This window comes from Pinus tabuliformis, chromosome J, assembly GCF_031772625.1.
Source record: "Pinus tabuliformis cultivar Carrire ecotype Pingquan chromosome J, CPIR1, whole genome shotgun sequence".
NCBI lineage: Eukaryota > Viridiplantae > Streptophyta > Pinopsida > Pinales > Pinaceae > Pinus > Pinus tabuliformis.
The window spans coordinates 7818932-7839097 of NC_142295.1; positions in this window are offsets into that span (position 1 = coordinate 7818932).

Sequence of the window (20166 nt, forward strand, 5' to 3'; positions counted from 1 at the left end):
TTATCATTATATAAAATTATTAGATATTTATATTTAAAAATAAATATAACACTTAAAAATAATTAATAATATTTTTTTTGTTTTAGCTAAGGGGTTCTACAATCCTAATAGGATAGGATAGCGATGTTAACAGGTATTGTAGGATAGAATAGGGATGTTGTAAAATGTTATGTAATTCATTACTTAATGTTATGTTGACTAGGTGAATATTAAAATAAAAAATTTAAAAATCATAATTAAGAATTATATAAGTTTGAATTAGGGCTTGGAGTATGCATTAAAATTGCTTTTGTTTGGCTAAGAGCTTGTCTTTTTGGGTAAGGAAATAAATTAATGGCCAAGATGCAGAGTCATTATTTCTTGGTAAGGAAATAAATTAATGGCCCAAGACCCATAGACATTTGGCATGAGTGAAAGTTTGCCCCTTAAGGACCACCAATGTGTAATTCTACATATGGACCACCAATAGGTAATTCCAAGTGGTGTGGTTTCTCCACTAATATAAAAAAAGTGTTACGATCAGTTTTCTCTCTCTCTCTATATATATTTGAATTAGGCACTTGATGGGTTTAATAATTGCGGTTTACAAGTCCATAATATTTGTCCATAATAAATGTTATGATTATTTAAAGATTTGATCCTGGTTAATCCTCTCAATGGTTGGTAGGTCCCAATTTATGATAAATCTAAAAAATTTAATTCCAAAAGATATAATATATACATTTTTATAAATTTTAATAAACGAATCACTTTAGTATCTAATTAAATTCTAATCTTAATAAAAAAAAATATTGTTAAGATTATTATTATTTATTTATTTTACAATTGTGTAACATATTTAAATTAATTTATTTTTTATTTTCACTTAATTATCTAATCTAATTCTAATCTTAAAAATAAAGTATTATTATTATTTATATTTATATATTATATTTAAAGTAATTTATTTTTCTTTCGCACTTAGTAAGTTGCTAAATAAATTTTGCTTTTTACTCTGCAATAATACTAAAAGTTTACTCTGTTACTGCTAACTCATTTAAATTAAATGTTATTTTCCAAATATATCAAATGAAAAACATTATTTCCACTTATGTCAAATGAAAAATGTTATTGAATTTCAAACATTTCTTATTTTAATAAAAACTAACAATGGATTTCTATCCCAATAAAATATTTGAAAGTAATATGATTAAATTTCTGCATTTTAATGAATTTTATTTTTTACTATACAATAATACTAAAAGTTTACTCTGCTTTACTGCGAACTTATTTGAATTGAACTTATATATGATTAAATTTCTGCATTTTAATGAATTTTATTTTTTACTATACAATAATACTAAAAGTTTACTCTGCTTTACTGCTAACTTATTTGAATTGAACATATGTTATTTTCCAAATATATCAGATGAAAACCATTATTCCAAAGCGTTATTGAATTTCAAACATTTCTTATTTTAATAGAAACAACATTGGATTTCTATCCCAATGGAATATTTGAAAATGGTGTAATTAAATTTCTGCATTTTAAATTGACTGAGGAGAGATAAATTTTGCTTTACTAATACAACAATATTAGGAAACTAATGAAATATTGTATTTGAAAATATTTCAAACATTTCTTATTTTAATAAAAACAATATTGTATTTCTATCATGAAATATTTGAAAGTGGTGTAATTAAATTTCTGCATTTTAATAAATTTTACTTTTTATCATAGAATAATATTAAAAATTTACTCTTCTAATTAATTTGAATTGAACCTATATTATTTTCCAAATATATCAAATGAAAAACATTATTTCCAAGTATATCAAATCAAAAGCATTATTGAATTTCAAACGTTTTGTATTTTAATAGAAACAACATTGAATTTCTATCCTAATGAAATATTTGAAAGTGGTGTAATTAAATTTCTGCATTTTAAATTGACTTGGAGAAATAAATTTTGCTTTACTAGGACAACAATATTAGGAAACTAAAATTTTAAATTTTGCATGTGTTATGGTTTAAATATATAAAAATTAAACCATTATTAAAGTTTCAATATTTTTTTAATGGAAATAAAGAAAAGATGGTGGCAGATTTTAAAGTGAGGCATTGTCTATATGTAAGATTTTTTGAAAAGTTTATCTGTTTATTTTTAGATGTAATTTGTCTAGAATCTGGTAGGGATTCATTGAAATCACAAGTTTGACAGGTGAATTGTGCACAATCAAAGTGCTTCAATTTCACAGTGTTGAATCCATATATGAAGTCAAAACTAGTTTAGACAACACAAATTAAGATTTGACCACAATTTTTTTTGCCAGATTGCGGCAAATCTATCCAAAACTCCAAAAAGTTTCTCTTAAAGACAACTCCTTAAAATGGCTTAATGAAAGGAAGATATTTCAAAGCATTATTTTAAATTATTATTAATTATATTGATAAGTGTGTTTATCTTGGAATAAAGGTTTATAGTTTTAATTTAGTTATCAATAATTATTAAGTGGATGATATTCTTGGTAGTAGTCAAATGAAAGGTTGAGATTTATCTTAAAAATATGCCCTTTTGTCCTTTTAGTTAAATTGATTAATTAAAAATATTGTTATCTAAACATATGTCATATGACATGAGTTATGGATTTTTTGGACATGTAGTATTAGTAAATCACATATTAGCCCACTAATAATAATAATTGGGTCGAGAGGCACTCTACAACCCAATATGGGTACATGTCAATGGTAAATATTTAACATTCAACATTATATGTGGGCTAAATTAAAAATAAAATAAAACCTTAAAGTAATAAAAAAAAGTTAAAGTAATAAATAAAAAGTTAAAAGTAATATAAAGCACGTCGCATGTAAACATTTAAATGTTGTCTCAAATAATAATAAAAAGTCAAAGTCAAAGTCAATTTGTTATATTTTGATTTTGTTATTAATTTCTGAATAGATTTTATTACCATACAACGGGCCAATACCATGGCTTATCAATACCACATACCCAAAAACCATAACTTATTTCACAATCAAAATATTTTATAACAATAGGACACAATTCTTAACCATGGCCATGGAGATTATTAACATGTAAATAGGCTTTGTTACAATACCATGGGTCAATACCATGGTTTATTAATACCGCATGTCCATAAAACATAACTTATTTCACAATCAAAATATTTTATAAATATATATATTTTTTTTCATTTAATTTTATAACTTTTTTTAATTAAATCTAAAAGGAAAAATGTTATCATTACTTTTGAGATATATCTAAACCCTCTATCCTCACGACTACTAAAAAAATTCTCATATAAATTAAATCAAGGTTTCAATCAAATTATATATATATATATATATATATATATATATATTACTAAAAACCAACATAGAGTGAACAAATTGAGTAATAATAATAGATGAAAGGTAGTGCATGCTTGCTTTAATTTTTTCATTATTGTATTTTCTTTGACATGATTGAAATATAGTCTTAATATTTTACAACCAATTGAGTTTTCCTAATGTAGATACTTTTTTAAACACAATGTCATGGAATCAAATTTAAGAGTGAGAGGGGGGAGAGAGAGGGAGGAAGAAAATAGGAGGGGAGAGAGAGATGGAGAGATGGGGAGAGATAGATGGAGTTGGATGGGGAGAGAGAGGGAGGAAAGAAAAAATACATAGAGAGATAGAGGTGGAGAAAGAGAGGGAGTGACAAGGGAGAGATGGGGAGAAAGTGAGGGAGAGAGGAGGAAGAGAGGAGGAAGAGAGAGAAGATGAGAGGAGAGAGATAAGGAGAGAAGGGGGAGGGAGAGGGAGACACAAAGATGGAAGGGACAAAGAAAAGGAGAGGGGGAGGGAGATAGTGACAGAGAGAGAGAGAGAGAGAGAGAGAGAGAGAGAGAGAGAGATGGGGTGAGATAGAGGGAGGTGGGTGAGAATGACAGAGAGATGAAGGAAGAGAGAGAGGGAGGGAGAGAGATGAAGTTGGAGGGGGAGAGAGAAGGAGGGAAGAAGAAAGGCATTGATGGAGAAATGTGGAGAGAGAGAGGGAGTGATAAGGAAGAGATGGAGAGAGAGTGAAGGAGAGAGGAGAGTGGGGGGAAGAGGGAGAGGAGAAGGAGAGGGAGAGGAGGGCGAGAGAGAGAGAGAGAGAGATATGGAGAGAGTGTGTATGTTTGGGGGTGAGATAGAGAGAGTGAATAAGAAAGAGACACATATATACAAATATAGATATTATATAGTATTGTATAACCAGCCTAGATCCATCTTAACCCCGGATCTATCAAGCATCGAGAGCGATAAAATCTCTCTAGGTGTAAACCTTTCCTCAAAATTTGCACCAAAAAAAAAATGTTTTCACTGTGAGATTTGATCCCTCTCGGTGCTTGATAGATTTGGGGTTAAGATGGATATAGGTTGGTAATAATAATAACTGCAAGAAATGTTCCCAATATAGGAGAGATCTGTAGGTATAATGTAAGAAAGTATGTAAAAATAAGACGTAAAAGATTTGTAAACATTTAATTAAATAATAATAAAAGGTTAAAAGTATTTTTTTTCTTCTAAGTAAGGTTAATCTATTGATATGATACAAAAAGTAGTTACAGAGTTTCCTGGCCATAAAGGGACCCGACCTTAATCAGCACACAGCCATGAAAGTTGTCTGAGACTGCCCCAACAAAGGGGAAACCAGTCCAAAAGAGAATATGTCCAAAATACAACCAAATTTAACCCACAGTTTTCCTAACGAGACCAACCAATCAAAACCAACATCAAAACCCACCCAAAAAACAACAGTTTATCCTGATTGGACCAACCAACCAACAAATTACCCTGAGGACACATAAGATTGGACAACACCAGACCAAGAACTAAAAGAAATGCCACCTGGTAGACGTGACACGCGTCGCAAAGTCTTCCGGAGCAGGTTCCTCCACAATTGGACAAGCCCAGTCATCCGGGTTATCTGACTCGCCACGTTCCACTGCTTGATGTCCTTCCTCCTTACTTCCGGCCTCAACCTGCGGGCTCGACGTGTCATCCAGACGACTCTCCACGGCCTGCGTGTCACTTTGAATGCCCAACTCAACATGCAAGCTGCCAACAATGGCTTTACCATGCCTTCTGTTCCAACCTCCATTACCTTCCTGCTCGTCATTGTTGCCCCTGTTCCTGCTTGGGCCAGCTTTGTGCGTCTCCTCCATGGAAATGGTCATGGGAATGTGCTGCTCAGTCTCTTCTGTAATGGAGATGGAGACAGTGGCTACAATAATCAGGCAATTCAAAGAGCTACAGAACCGAAACTGCATCGTGTGAGGAACCTGATGCGGAGGCAGAGGAAAGGTTGCAGCGTGAACAACCGCCTCTTCGCGTCTTGAGCTGTGGAGGCTGGCTCTTCCTTTGCCACTCCTGGTATTCAGATACTGACCTACAAGACTATACTGGTGGGAATTTTCAGCAGAGGAGTCAGGGGAAGCTGAGTTATGGCTATGCAAAGCAGGGGAGCGAGAACTTCTGCCTCGTGTGCCACTGTGTCAGCTACGCATTCGGTGGCAGACCATGGTGGAAATAGGAGCAGTTAAAGGGTCAGGAGGAGCAGAGGAGGAATTGACAGAAGAGCTTTGCGCGGAGGTTACTGAGTGCTGGAGGACGTGAGCTGAATTGCAGAAGTTTGTATGGGAATGGTGGAAGCCATTACCCAAATCAAGACAACACACAATCCAACATCTGCGCCCAGTGTTGGTTCGTTCAGTCAGCTCTCCTGCTTGCGGAGGGCATGCATAATGAGATAGGGGCAGAATGACAGGAATGTTCTCCGACTCCATGGTTATGCAGGTAATGGCCTTGCCTCGACTAGAGCAGGCATTAAATGCCACCTGCGAGGTGCCATGAATATCATTCATGGTGGTCTTGGGATGGTTGCGGAGGGCCATGTGGCCACCCCGCCTGTCGTTGCCCCGTCTCATCATCATAATAGCCATAATTAACACTCGCATCCGGGGAGGTTAAAAGTATTATAGAGGGAGATGTTGTAATATTAAAAAGTTAAAAGTAATAAAAATATTGAAATTCAATATGTTATTTTACTATATAAATTAAAATAATGATATTGTAACCATATTTAATTTTTTTTTTTTTTTTTTTGAGAAAAAAGACCTATACTTCCATTCATATATAGAAATAAAATACATTTTGTATATAAGTGTGCATTCACTGGAACTGCCCATATCTATATGGCGAGCATATGCAAAGCATTCAGGAAAAGAACATATATAGTCGTAAGAAAATAGTCACAAAATAAAATATAGTACATAGTGGAAAATCAAGAGTTATAACACTCATTTGACTTCCCCTTCTTTCCTTTTTTCTTATGAACCTGTTGCCACCCCAGGGCAAACACCAATTGGGACAAGATTCAAGGCATATACTGATGTCTTAGGAGGTTGATCTTTTTCCGAATCTGAGCTTTCAGAAACATGTACATGTTTGGATCTTGCCAAACTGTCCTCCATGAATGTCCCTTTTGTCTGATGATCTAGACCCATAGGGGATTCTGTAGCTACCCTGTTCTGTATTGGAGTGGCAACAGTATCATCCACCCCTACAATGTGTACCTCGTGACCACATTCAATTTTGTAACTAATTATTCTTGTTGTATGTCAATGGTTTCTTCCTCTTCATCATTAGTGGGGATAGGCTCAATAAAATGCCATCCTTTTGGCCTACTAAACTACCCTATTTTATTTTTTGGGGCCTTGTTTGCCAAAGGACATATATTTTGCAAGTGACCTGTTTGAAAACATACTTGACATCAAAATGTCATGTTCTCATAATCTAAAACTTGTGTCCACTGAAAGTCTTCATGTTTCAGCGATATGTTATCTCGTAGTCCCTTACTTAAGCCTATCTCCACACAGATTCTGGCAAAAGTAAAGATGATGTTTTTTGTTCTCTCCATATCCATTTTTTTAAAAATGACCAATGTATTTCCTATGTCTTCAAGAACTTTGTGATGCCAAAAAGGAAGTGGAAGGTTTGGTAACCTTACCCACACTAGCATGGTTTTGACCACCATAGTTGAAGCATCAAAATCTGGGAACCATGGAGAGATAAATAACCTGACTCACCCCTAAAACCATGGCCCAATGTTTTGGAAAAAATCCAAATCCTTTTGAGATTGAAATTGTAAAATAAAAAATACTTTAGAACATAAGAATATATCACATTTTGTCATCCATGAGGTGAAGACCCATTGAAATAGTGCCTCACGTTTTGGATAAAATCCATTAAATCTACAAATGATAGCCTTAGATTACAAATCTAAAAATACAAAAGTTACCTCTAGATTTTTTATCTCCATTGTTGGGGTCTGCTCCAATTTATCCACAATGTAGGGGCTTGGAGTCAATTGTCTCAGATATGTGGGTATATTAATCTTCCCTTGAGCAGTAGAAATTGGGGCCTTTACTTTTGATGCATCCTTGTAGGAGACTGGTCCATTTTGAGTCTTAGCTCCGAGAGCTCCTCCTTGTAACCTCAAGTGCAAAAAAATGGTAGAGTTCCTAGAAATTGTTGAGTTTTTAGTAGCTTGGGAGGTCCTCTAAGTCTTAGGATTTAGGGTTTGGAGGTTGGAGCACCACAAAGTCATTTGCGGGCTTGGAACCCAAGGTTGGGGTTTTTCACCCATCGATGTTTGAGACAAAACCATGAGACATTTTCTGCATGTGACGAATGGAGATGATAGAGGATGTTGAGGAGAATCCAATGCAACAAGAATCATCGAAATCCAAGTTGTAGAAGATGAGATATGATTTTTTGAAGTTGACAATCATTTTTTGGACAATCAAATCATGTAGGCTTGAGTCAAATTGGTCCAAAAGACATGTATCTTCAAAAATTCATGGAGCCCTATTGTTTGGTATAAATAAGAGGTGATATGAAGTCATTTGATCATCCAATGTGCATCAAATCATAAAGCATAGATCTCTGAGGCAACCAAGTTAGAGAGGAGGCTAATTGAACTTGGTTGAGGCTAGTTGTGTGGGCATATTTGTCTCTTACAGGGATGAGATTCTACAAGAGGAGGACGTAGGCTTGAGAGAATGTTTTATGATGTGTTAGGGTCTATTTTGGGTGGGTGTCTCTCCTAAAAGGAGGTCACAACTATATCTGTTACTTTTAGGGAGGTTGTATTCCTATTATCTCTTGGGAAGGAGGGTTGTAAGGATGGTAGAGGGTACAAGACGAGCTGCAAACCATAACAGAGACTTGGGAGTAGTGTGGAGGCATTTTTGTAACCCAAAATTGTTCCAAAGAAGTCTTGGAGGGAGGTCTCAAAAAAACAGAGGTCAGATGGATGGAAAGAGGGTTGTAGTAGCATTTTGAACAAGCCCTAACCAGTGACGAGATTGCAGAAAATACATCAGCCTTTAGGGATTGAAGAGGTATGTATATGTTGATATATTTGTGTTGATTTGATGCTAGGGAGGTTTTCCTACTGTTTGGATAGTTTATGTAGCATGTGGGAGCCATGTGTTGGGGTTGTCTTTAGTGAGTAAGAAACCCTACTAGGAGAATATTTCATAGTGGTTTTGTGACAGTTGGATTGGGTGTCATTGGTCTGGTGGAGGGAAGCGTGTTAGCAACCCAAAGTATCCCTTAATAAGCAACCACAAAGGGATTTTGACAACTAAAGGTTGGGTGAAGTTGTGGAGCCTAATGTGTAGTACATTGATGGACTAGCGGACTGCTAGAAGGCAAATTGGATAGGTCAGGTATTGGCCAACCTAGAAGAGCAGATTGGATTAGCCCATGTTTATTTTAGCAGGAGCGACTTGTAGCAGTGATAGGTGGAAACCCTCCTAGAGACTCTATGTGTTGTCTCTTTATGGACTAAGGGGCAGCTAGAGAGAAGAATGAGAGTGAAGGACCGACATGACGAGATACGACATAAAGGCTGCAATAAGATTTCCATTGTATCTTGTATTCTTGTACTTGTGGATAATTGAGGGTCATTATCCCTTGTATGGGAAGACCTAGACTGATGTATTATTCAGTTGGTTTAATATAATGAAGATTGGGTTGTTGTACATATTTGACAATATTTTGTAAAAAGTTGTCTATACTTGTGCATGTTTGATTTATTGCTATTTATATTCCACTATGAAAAGTAGCTTTGCTGAGATTCTTGGTTTGGTAGTGTTAGAGATTTTAAGATTCTATCCTAGACCCAAGGTTGTGGAAATTCAACATGGTATCAGAGCGTGTCTAAGCTACTTTAGAGACAGTGAATCATAGTGTGTACAATTAAGTACAACTTAAAGAGGGAGTTGGTCACATTGTAGGTGAAGGGCTCACTACAATGTTGAAGTTTCATGCTGGTCTCCAGTATGAGGACAGGTTGGAGAGGTTTCCCAACTATAGTCCATGTAAGGAAAGGATCAAGTTGGTATTGCAGGTCAACAGGATCTGGGAGTTTGCCGAGAAAGCCATCAAGAAGCCAACTAACCCAAAGGAGATGGAAATGTATGAGGATTTGGATACGAGTGCGAGATTGATCATTCTTGATAGTGTGAAGGATCCCCTAATACCTCATTTGTTCGGGAAGAACACTACGCATGAGATGTGTGTTAGAGTCCTATATTTCATGGGAGGAGTTGTTTTTACGTGATGATTTCATTTTAGAAAAATGTAAATAATCTTCATGTTTGAAAGTTATTTCCAAAAGAATAATATATATATATATATATATATATATATATATATATATATATATATATATATATATATATATATATATATATATAATAAATTGTAGGGGATAGAAAAAATAGAATAAAGAAAGAAATGAAAAGAAAAGACAAAAAATATGCGTGAAAATGTCCCCCTAGGTGAGAAAATGTAAATGCCACCAAGAAAAATCAGTGTTGCATCAATTTAGATTTAAAATTTTTGAATAAAGTTGTGTAGCTTGTTTAAATGCCACTTGGTAAATAGGAAAATTAGAAATAATTTGGGTTGATCACAGTGTTTAATCATGACTAGGCTAGGAATAGATAGGTTAGGTTAGTGAATTAATCACTTGGTTTATTCGTGATTAATCGATAGGAAAAAATCATTAAAAATGTGCTCTGCTAGTTCAATTGTAGCATTCAATTATTGTTTCTAAATATTTTTTAGGAAAAAATTTAGTTTTTGATTAACTTTACCTTAAGTAAATGTTAATCGCACTTTAATGTGGCTGTAATAATGTTTACAATGTTTTATTTTAGCCTAAGTTTTCACTTTAGAATAAAATCGATGGCTTAGATCGCCCCCTGCCCAAATCAACGACGGGGGAATGTTTTTGGGCCCCCGGAGCTCAACTCCGCTTTTTCCATGGGGGGGGGGTCCAAAACTCCTGTTACGTGATGCCCTCTCAAGATTACGTACCCCCCTCTCACTTTCCTCTCATCGCGCACGCCCCCCTCCGAAAAGTCTCCTGCTATTGATTTTTGCCGCTTCCACTTCCACTCATCACCCGTCGCGTAGACCTCCTGTCCCCACCTCCCATCAGCCCTACATACCATGTCATGTCTCTGTCCCCACCATACTTACCACTTCAACACACCTTCCCTCCAGGCACTCTTTTCCACCTCACCCTTGTGGATCCCTCTTGCGCGACTTCTCCTGACTGTTAAAATCATCCCAATGACACCCTTCCCCCTAATCCTATGCTGCCATCTGGCACCCCTCTCACCATGTCAGTAAGTTGTTACTGCATTAACTCCCTTCCGTTCCCTGTGCAATGTACCCACTCCTCATTAATGGTAACAAGTTAACCGTTAATTAGGAAATCATTCTATATAAATGACATGAAACCATAAAATTTATTTCCTTCACTTTGTTGTATGATCAATAGCCTGTTACAGATTATTAAGCCACACAATGACCAGTTAAATTGCCTAGCCATTACTATTTCAAACTATCATGAGGGACCAATGTTGACATTCCTTTTTCGTTTTCCAACTCCAGGTGTTGGCTTGTTGGGGCTTGACCCAACTTCAAAGTTAATTAGCTAAACAAATCCCTGTACTACTGGCCCTTTCGGTAACATTTCGCGGAGCACGGACTAAGGTCTCACTCGAAGTAGTATGGGGGGATGTTGGAACCAGGTTCCAGCACCCTTGAGATGTCTGAAGGGTTGATTTAGTCCAATTGTGAATACTTTCGTGCAGGTTACTTCGCGCACTTGTGTTGGTTGTACGAGCTTGCAACATTTGCTCGGCTATGCCTGTTCCTACTATGAGGTTGGTTGAGAGAGTACCAACTTGAGGAGTGCGTACCTACAACTTCTGAATCTGTGCTCGAAGGGTCTCCAACACAATCTGATTCTCCTTCGCAAAGTTCTGGAGGGCCTCTGTGGTGACGTCGTGCACTGTCACGCCTATATCATGCAGATCCCTCTCGGTAAGGGTGATTGGGTCGATAGACATCTTCGAGGTTTTTACCTTCTTGCGTGACCCCATCTACTCTCTCGGGCGCTGGTGCTTCAATAGTGTCGATGTTGTCTGTGGATTCGCGCCGCCCTTCTCTACCTCTGTTTCCATCCCTTGCTCCTGCTTAGGTGAAGGTGACTTCTGGCCCGTGCATTCTGTTTCTGCTGCCTTCTACTGTTTTGCTACTGTCTGTGTAGTGTCCCATGCTTCTTGTGCCTTTGCTATTGCTGCTTCTTTCCTTCTCTTTTCCGCCAACTGTGCCATGCGTAGTTTTTATTCTTCTTTTTCTGCACAACCAACTTTTCCACTACGGAGATGTCTGGGGCGCACTATTTCGGAGGCCACGTCTCAAGTACGTCGAAGATCACATCATCTATGGCTCTGTAGGGTAGTTCGTTCCACTTCTTTGCAGGGCCCTTGTGCGCCTTGAGGTAGATGTGATGAAAGTCCGCTTTAAACTTTGTGAAACTTTGCATGCTGTTTTAGATAGTGGGTGATAACCGCGGCTTGCGGTTAATCCCCATTTTGATGTTCATCTCCATGAACACCAAGAATATTTTACTGTCGCGGTTTTCGGTTCGTGTCTTTAGTGGCCCACAGCGAAGCGTACTTCGCGGCCTTCGGGAGATCCCTTGCAATTGTGGGGAACTAGATGTCCTCAGGAAATTCCCCAGCCACCAGCACTATGGATAGCAGAATCCATGCATAGTGGAAGGTTTTCACTTGTTCCTATGCCTCGTGGAAATTCTCCAGGAACTCCTTGCACAAACTGGAACCCCTTTGTGCACTATTCAACAAGTGCGACCACCGGCGCAAGCACCTCATTCGCGCGATACTTCCGCATGATCTTACCTGCCAGTATCTGAGTCACAACTTTGACTGCCTTGTTGTTGATACTGGAGATTGCGTAGCCCCTCTTTTTCTTCTCCAGCTTGTATTTCTTTTTCATGGCCTCTGTGATGGCCAAATCACTACTTTTACCCTCTGAAATGTCTGCGGGGTCTTCTCCTTTACACGAGAGTTGGGTAATTCGATGGATTAGGTGGTCCGTGATGGGGATGGGCTCCTCCAGCCATAAACACCCACCATGAAACAGACATAGTAGTTTCCTAATGACGAAGATAGTCACTGGGGTGCGATGGTAATGCGACACCTAGAGCAAGTTCTATTAGAAAAATATTATATATGACAGAGAAATGCAAGACATATAATATGTGGAAAAAAACAAACACATAAAACCAGAGAGACACAGATATACGTGGTTCACCCAGTTTGGGCTATGTCCACCCCGAACAGCCAGTCCTTCCTTTCTATTATCCAGCAAAATGAAGAGACACAACCTACAACAGATTTGTTGTAATATCCTCTGTTTTCTCTCACAGTCTCGCCTCTCTATTTCTCGCTTTGAGAATACACATCTATTGCACAGCCTCAATACAATACCCTCATACAAAGAGAGGGGTTGCCTTCTAGGGAAAAAAACCCTAAACTAAACATAAGTTCTACCGTCAGATCATCCACCTAATGAACGGCCCAGATTGACTAGAAATTACTATACTTTTACAAGGCAATTTTACATCTGTTTTTAGCTTCAGGGGCGCTGCCCTCGAAACCCCCGTGGGGGGACCGATGGCCCCCAGACCCCCCAGCCGAGGGGGATGGGCCCCCCCGAACCCCCGCAGGGGCCACAAGTCCCCCCTGCACCCTCCTGCATGGAAGGGTGTACAATCTTGCTGGGGTATACATCCAGCTAAAACAAAGACATCTAAATAATCATGCTCCACACCCAAAAATCTCCCACTTGGAGAATGATTGTAGCAAGTCCACCATTGCTTCATTTGCTGGACAATGAATCCTCTTTGGACCTGGCTGTTTCTCATCTTCATCGTCATCCTTGAAGACCAATTGAAATTGAGAATATTCCTAGTTTCTCCTTGGTTACAACTTTTGTTAGCATATCTGCAAGATTCTGGCTAGTGTGTATCTTTTTCCAGCTTCAACTCTCCATCTTCCAACACTGATCGTATGAAATGGTACTTGAGTTGTATGTGTTTAGTCCTGGAATGAAATGCTAAGTTATTTGCAAGATGAATGGAACTTTGGCTATCACTGTATAACATGCCCATATCATGATTCTTATCCAATTCATCCATAAACCTTTGTAACCAAATCATTTCTTTATTAGCCTCTGTAGCAGCAACATACTCTGGTTCTGTTGTTGAAAGTGAAACAACACTTTGGATTTTTGAAACCCAACTGATAGCTATTCCACCTACAGTAAATACATATCCTGTAGTGCTCCTCCTGTTATCTCTGTCACCTGCCATATCTACATCAACATATCCCTGTAGAGAAATGTTTGAACCACCAAAGCATAATGCTTGATTTGTGGTACCTCTCAAATATCTGAGAATCCATTTCACTGCCATCTAATGTTCTTTTCCTGGATTGTTCATGTACTTGCTTACAAATCCCACTGCATGTGCAATATCAGGCCTTGTGCAGACCATTGCATACATTAAGCTTCCAACTGCTGATGCATATGGAACTTTAGACATATAATCCATGTCTTCATGGGTCTTTGGGCACATCTCCTTACTAAGTTTGAAATGGTTAGCAAAAGGTGCACTAACTGGTTTTGCATTGTGCATATTAAATCTTTTCAACACCTTTTGTATGTACTCATTCTGAGACAATGTTAATTTGTGATTTTTCCTGTCTCTAGTTATTCTCATACCAAGGATTTGTTTTGCAACTCCCAAATCCTTCATTGCAAATGAATTTGCCAATTTTCTTTTGAGCACATTTATTTCTTGCATGTTAGACCCTGCAACAAGCATTTCATCTACATACAATAACAATATAATATAGCTACCATCATTTTTATTTTTCAGATAAACACAATGATCATAGTGACATCTAGTATAAACTTGTTCAGACATAAACTTGTCAAATTTTAGATACCACTGCCTTGGAGCCTGTTTTAAGCCATACAAGCTCTTCTTCAACCTGCACACTAGTTTCTCCTTCCCTTTTACCTCATATCCTTGTGGCTGCTGCATATATATCTCTTCCTCAAAATCCCCATGGAGAAATGCTATCTTTACATCTACCTGCTCAAGATGCAAATCTTCAACTGCTACTAGACTTAAAATAGTTCTGATCGAAGTCATTTTAAAAACAGGAGAAAATATTTCATCAAATCAATACCTTTCTTTTTTGCAAACCCCTTCACCACAAGTCTAGCTTTGTACCTCTATTTTCCTCCATCTTCTTCCTTCAGCCTGTAAGCCCATTTATTCTGCAATGTAGTTTTACCTGCAGGCAATCTGACTAAGTCCCAATTCTGGTTATGCATTAAGGAGTCCATCTCTTCTTCCATGGCTAGCTCCCACTTCTTCCTGCTTTCAACCTGCATTGCTTCTTCATAACATTCGAGTTCACCAGAATTAGTCAACAATAAATAATATAATGAAGGAGAGTATCATTCAAGGGTATACTTATCCTGGTAGATCTTCTAACACCACTTTCAAGTGTTTGGGGTGCCTGTTGCTGTTGTGGTGGTTGCTGTTGTTGTGGTTGTTGTTGTTGTGATTGTTGATTATTGTTATTTTCAGGCACCTTTACTTTTTCAGTGATCCCATCAAGAACTGTGTATTCCTTGTTTTCTTTTTCCTGTTTCTTTTCCTGCAACTGATTCTTATACAAGACCTTTTCATTGAATATTACATCTTTTCTCCTAATGATTTTGTGATTTTCATAATCATATAAGCGATAACCAAAATCATTAACACCATATCCAATAAAGGTACATTTCTTTGATTTTGCCTCAAGCTTTGTTCTATTTTCTTTATTAATATGGACAAAGGCCTCACAACTAAAAGGCTTTAAAAAGGAGTAGTTTACCTTTTTACCTGTCCATGCTTCCTCTGGGATACCACCATCCAAGGAACTTGAAGGCCCTCTGTTTATTAGATAAACAATAGTATCTATAGCATCTGCTCAAAATTGTAAAGGCAATCTTGCATGCAATCTCATCCACCTTACATGCTCCATGATTTTTCTGTTCATCCTTTCCGACACACCATTTTCTTGTGGTGTTCTTGGAACTGTCTTCTCTCTGCAAATTCCATGCTCTGAACAATAACTATCAAACTCTTTGCTACAATATTTACTTCCATTGTCTGATCTGAGACACTTCAATTTATTTCCTGTCTCAATCTCAACCAAAGCTTTCCATTCCTTGAAAGTATCAAATACATCAGATTTATTCTGAATACAATAAATCCAAGTTTTTCTAGTTGCATCATCAATAAAAGTAACATAATAACGAGAGTCACCGAGAGACGATACCTGAGCAGGTCCCCATACATCTGTATGCACAAGCTCTAATTTTTTTTCTCTTCTTTTCTTTCTCAACTCTGAGAAATCTGACTCTCTTCTGTTTTCCATAAATGGAATTCTCATAGAAGTCCAAATCAACATCCTTCAAACCCGGCAACAAATTTCTTGAGTGAAGAATCTTCATCCCCTTCTCACTCATGTGTTCGAGCCTATGATGCCATAATGCTGCATCTGCTCCTATCGAAGTTAAAGCATTAACAGAGTTAGAAATACCATTGCATAAATACAATGTACCAACCTTTGCACCTTTTGCTATTACCAGGGCTCCTTTGGTGACCTTCCAAGCTTTATCTGTGAAATTTGTCACACAACCTTCAACGCCTAATTTCCCTATTGAAATCAGATTTTTCTTCAGATCTAGAACATGCCTTACCTTCTTTAGTAGCCATTGGTTTCCATTCTACTATTTTACAAGAACCTTACCCATTCCAACAATTTTACAGGGTTTATCATCACCCAACTGGACTTGTCCAAAATCTCATTGAACATAGTCATGAAAATATTTATTATCAGGTGTGGCATGGAATGAGGCCCCTGAATCTACCACCCAAGAATCAATAATATTTTTGAAAGAAAGAATCAAAGCATCTTGTAACACCTCACCTATCACATTTGCTTCATGATTGTTTTCTTGCTGTGAATCTCCTTCTTTTCCCTTCCGAGATCTATAGTCTTTCTTTAGGTGTCCTTTCTTTCCGCATTTCCAGCACACTATCCCGATCTGGACTTGGATTTTCCTTTCCTTGATTTACTGCGATATCCTGAGCTCTTTCCTCTTTCCATTTTTCTTCCCCTAGACTTTGCACTTAAATCATTACCTGATGTCTCATCGGAGCTTTTCTGTCGCATTTCCTCACTAAGGATAGCACCGACAACATCATCAAACTTTAAAGTACTAGATCCAGAAACATAGTTACTAATGGCCATTACTAAACCATTCCAACTTTCTGGTAATGAGCACAAGAATAACAGAGCTCTAACTTCATCATCAAAGTTTACCCCTATAGAACTTAACTGACTTGTAACTATATTAAAATCATTTAAATGGTCTGCAACAGATCCACCTTCCGACATCTTCATATTAAATAACCTTTTCATAAAAAAATACCTTGTTTGAAGCCGAGGGTTTTTCATATAGTTTCACCAATGCCTTAATCAAACCCTCTGTCGTTGTTTCCTTCGAAATGTTGAAGGTGACCGACATTGCGAGGCACAACCATATTGTTCCGAGTGCCTTTCTATCGAGAAGGTTCCATGCTTCATCTGTCATACCCGTTAGCATCTTTGATTTTCCGCTCAATGGTAGGTACAAATCTTTCTGATACATATAATCTTCCATCTATATCTTCCACAGATGGAAGTTTTGGCCGTTAAATTTTTCGACCCGAAACTTACCATCTTCCACCATTGCTCCCACTCTAACGAGAAACCCTTCTTTCCTACGAGTTTTTCAACCAAATAGACCTTTGGCTCTAATACCAGTTGTTAGAAAAATATTATATATGACAGAGAAATGCAAGACATATAATATGTGGAAAACACAAACACATAAAACTAGAGAGAGACAGATGTATGTGGTTCACCTAGTTTGGGCTATTTCCACCCCGAACAGCCAGTCCTTCCTTTCTATTATCCAGCAAAATGAAGAGACACATCCTACAACAGATCCGCTGTAATATCCTCTGTTTTCTCTCATAGTCTTGCCTCTCTATTTCTCACTCTGAGAATACACATCTATTGCACAGCCTCAATACAATACCCTCATACAAAGAGAGGGGTTACCTTCTAGGGAAAAAAACCCTAAACTAAACATAAGTTCTACCGTCAGATCATCTGCCTAATGAACGGCCCAGATTGACTAGAAATTACTATACTTTTAAAAGGCAATTTTACATATGTTTTTAGCTTCAGGGGCGTTGCCCCCAAAACCCCTGCCGGGGGATCGCTGGCCCCCGGGCCCCCTAGCCGGGGGGAATGGGCCCCCCCCGAACCCCCACAGGGGGCACAAGTCCCCCCTGCACCCCCCCGCATGGAGGGGTGTACAGTCTGCCTAGGGTATACATCCAGCTGAAACAAAGACCTCTAAATAATCATGCTCCACACCCAACAAGTTCAACAACCCTCCCTTTTTGACTTTGCGTAACCACTTGCGGGACTCCAACTCTATAACTCCCACCGCGGTGTGTTTCTTTGGCTTCATGAGGTGTGCAGTTTACAAGTGAGGGAATTTCTCGTGGTCAGCGAAATCCCAGTCTTCAAATTTTAAGCTTGAAACCCTTCACAAGTGCATTCCTTCAAAGATGATATCATCTCGGAGGAGCGGAGTCTACAAAGAGCTCTTGCTCTCATCGAGGTCATTGGGCACCTTCGCCTTCCCCTTCCGCAGAGGGACATACGCGAGCAACTTGGTTAGAGGGATCACACCCTTGGTTTCTTCCTCCATGCCCTCATCCTCGTCCTCTTCAATTATGATATCCTCAAGGTTTTCTTCCTCCTCATCAGTTTCCAGGTTAATCGCTTTCCCTTTTTCCTCCATCGTTAATATATTTTGCAACAGGTTTCAAGGGGACACACGCACTAGAACCATTGGTTGTTTATCTTTCTTCGGTCTTTGGCATGCGCGGTGATTTAGGGATTTCCGCAACAATCTTGACGCTATCAGGGGAATCTTCTATGGTCATGGCCTGCACGGCTTCTTCGGAAGTCATCTCTGCGATTTCCCTGGCTTCTTCAAACGTTGCCATCTTGTTCGTCCAGAAATATCTCAACCATTCAATCAATTTCTCAACCAATGATCTCTGTAGGACAAATAGGTCTCGGTTCATAATACTCGGGGCACATGATAGAACAATTTGCAAATGACCAAGTGTTGTTTGATGGGCAGCCCTTTGTAATTTATAGAGCCTTTTGAATTTAAATTCGATCGTTCCCCCCAAATCTGGTCCATTAATGCTCCCTTGGAGACAGATTTTCCAAAATCTTGCCCATAAAGCTTGTCTTAGATGCCTGCCACCCGCTCCATTTGGTCTCAAGTCAAGCATCACATCGTGAATAGTGACTACAATGGTCACCTTCCAGCTAACCCGCGCGACAGCACAACCCCCCTTGCGCGGTCACGGACCTTGTGACACTTTGCTCCTGCGTGCAGCTCCGACATCGCGCAACTCTCGGGCAAAGTAATTTATAGTCCTGTGCCTCCTTTCAACTGCCTGGAGCGCTAAGACTGTACTTCCCATAGCTAGTCAGGTGGCCACGCCATCTATATAGGGTTTGAACCGGTCATCCATCACTTTTCCTAGAAAAAATCCAGACTTTTATTTTTACTGTCTACGTTGTGCACTTTACCATCTGCATCGCACCACCATGGGTGATATCTTTAGTAATATACGATCCAATCCAAGGAATCAAGCTGATCAACTCTCAATGGTAGTCCTCAAATTCGTCACCGTAGTCGTGTGCACCTTGTTTTATCACCTCGATTTTCTCATCAAGAAAATCCTTCTTTATTTCTTCCTCAAGCTTCTTGACTTCCGCTTCCACTAGAGCGCTTTTCTCCCTTAACCGCACCCTTTCTTTCATGAGTTCTTGGAGCCTAAGATCACCTTGTCAGATTTCTTGCTCAGGTCCCAAGCATTCTTCTTCATTCAGCTGCGCTATTCCTTCTTCCAAGGCTTCACAAACCGTCATATCTACCGGCGCTGCTATGCGCGGACTAGGCATACTGTACTTTATTGGGACTACAGTGTTTTCTCCCTAGGCCAACCTAGAAGACATCTGCCCCATTAGTTTCTTGCACGTTGTCCTATATGCCCATAGAACTGATGGTACGCGCAGGTCCCAATCACTCCACTGCACATTATATACTCTGTTCAGTGCTTCGTACACTTCGTTAAAGGCTTCTGCATGGGTAACCTTTTGCACACTCGTTCTTTCCACACTTTGTCATCCAAACTGGAGGGACCATTCGCTCAATTTCCTTGCGCACCTGCTTATTGACCGTGTTCCCAAACACGAAGTCCATGTGCATCCGCATAGGTTGTTTACCATATGCCTATACCCACATGGAAAGATGCATGTGTGTATCATCTTGTCCATCATTCTTGTCTGTTAGTCACATATGAGGATTCACAAAACTCATGCGCGTCATTCTCCTACATTCACGCCAGTCCTCAAATATTCCTTGGTGTGTACCCCACCACCTCGCAGGCGTAGCCCATAGTACCCATTTCAAAGCCTCAAAACGTTGCTATTCCGACACCTCTCTTTCAAATCTATTCAGGAAAGTATCTAA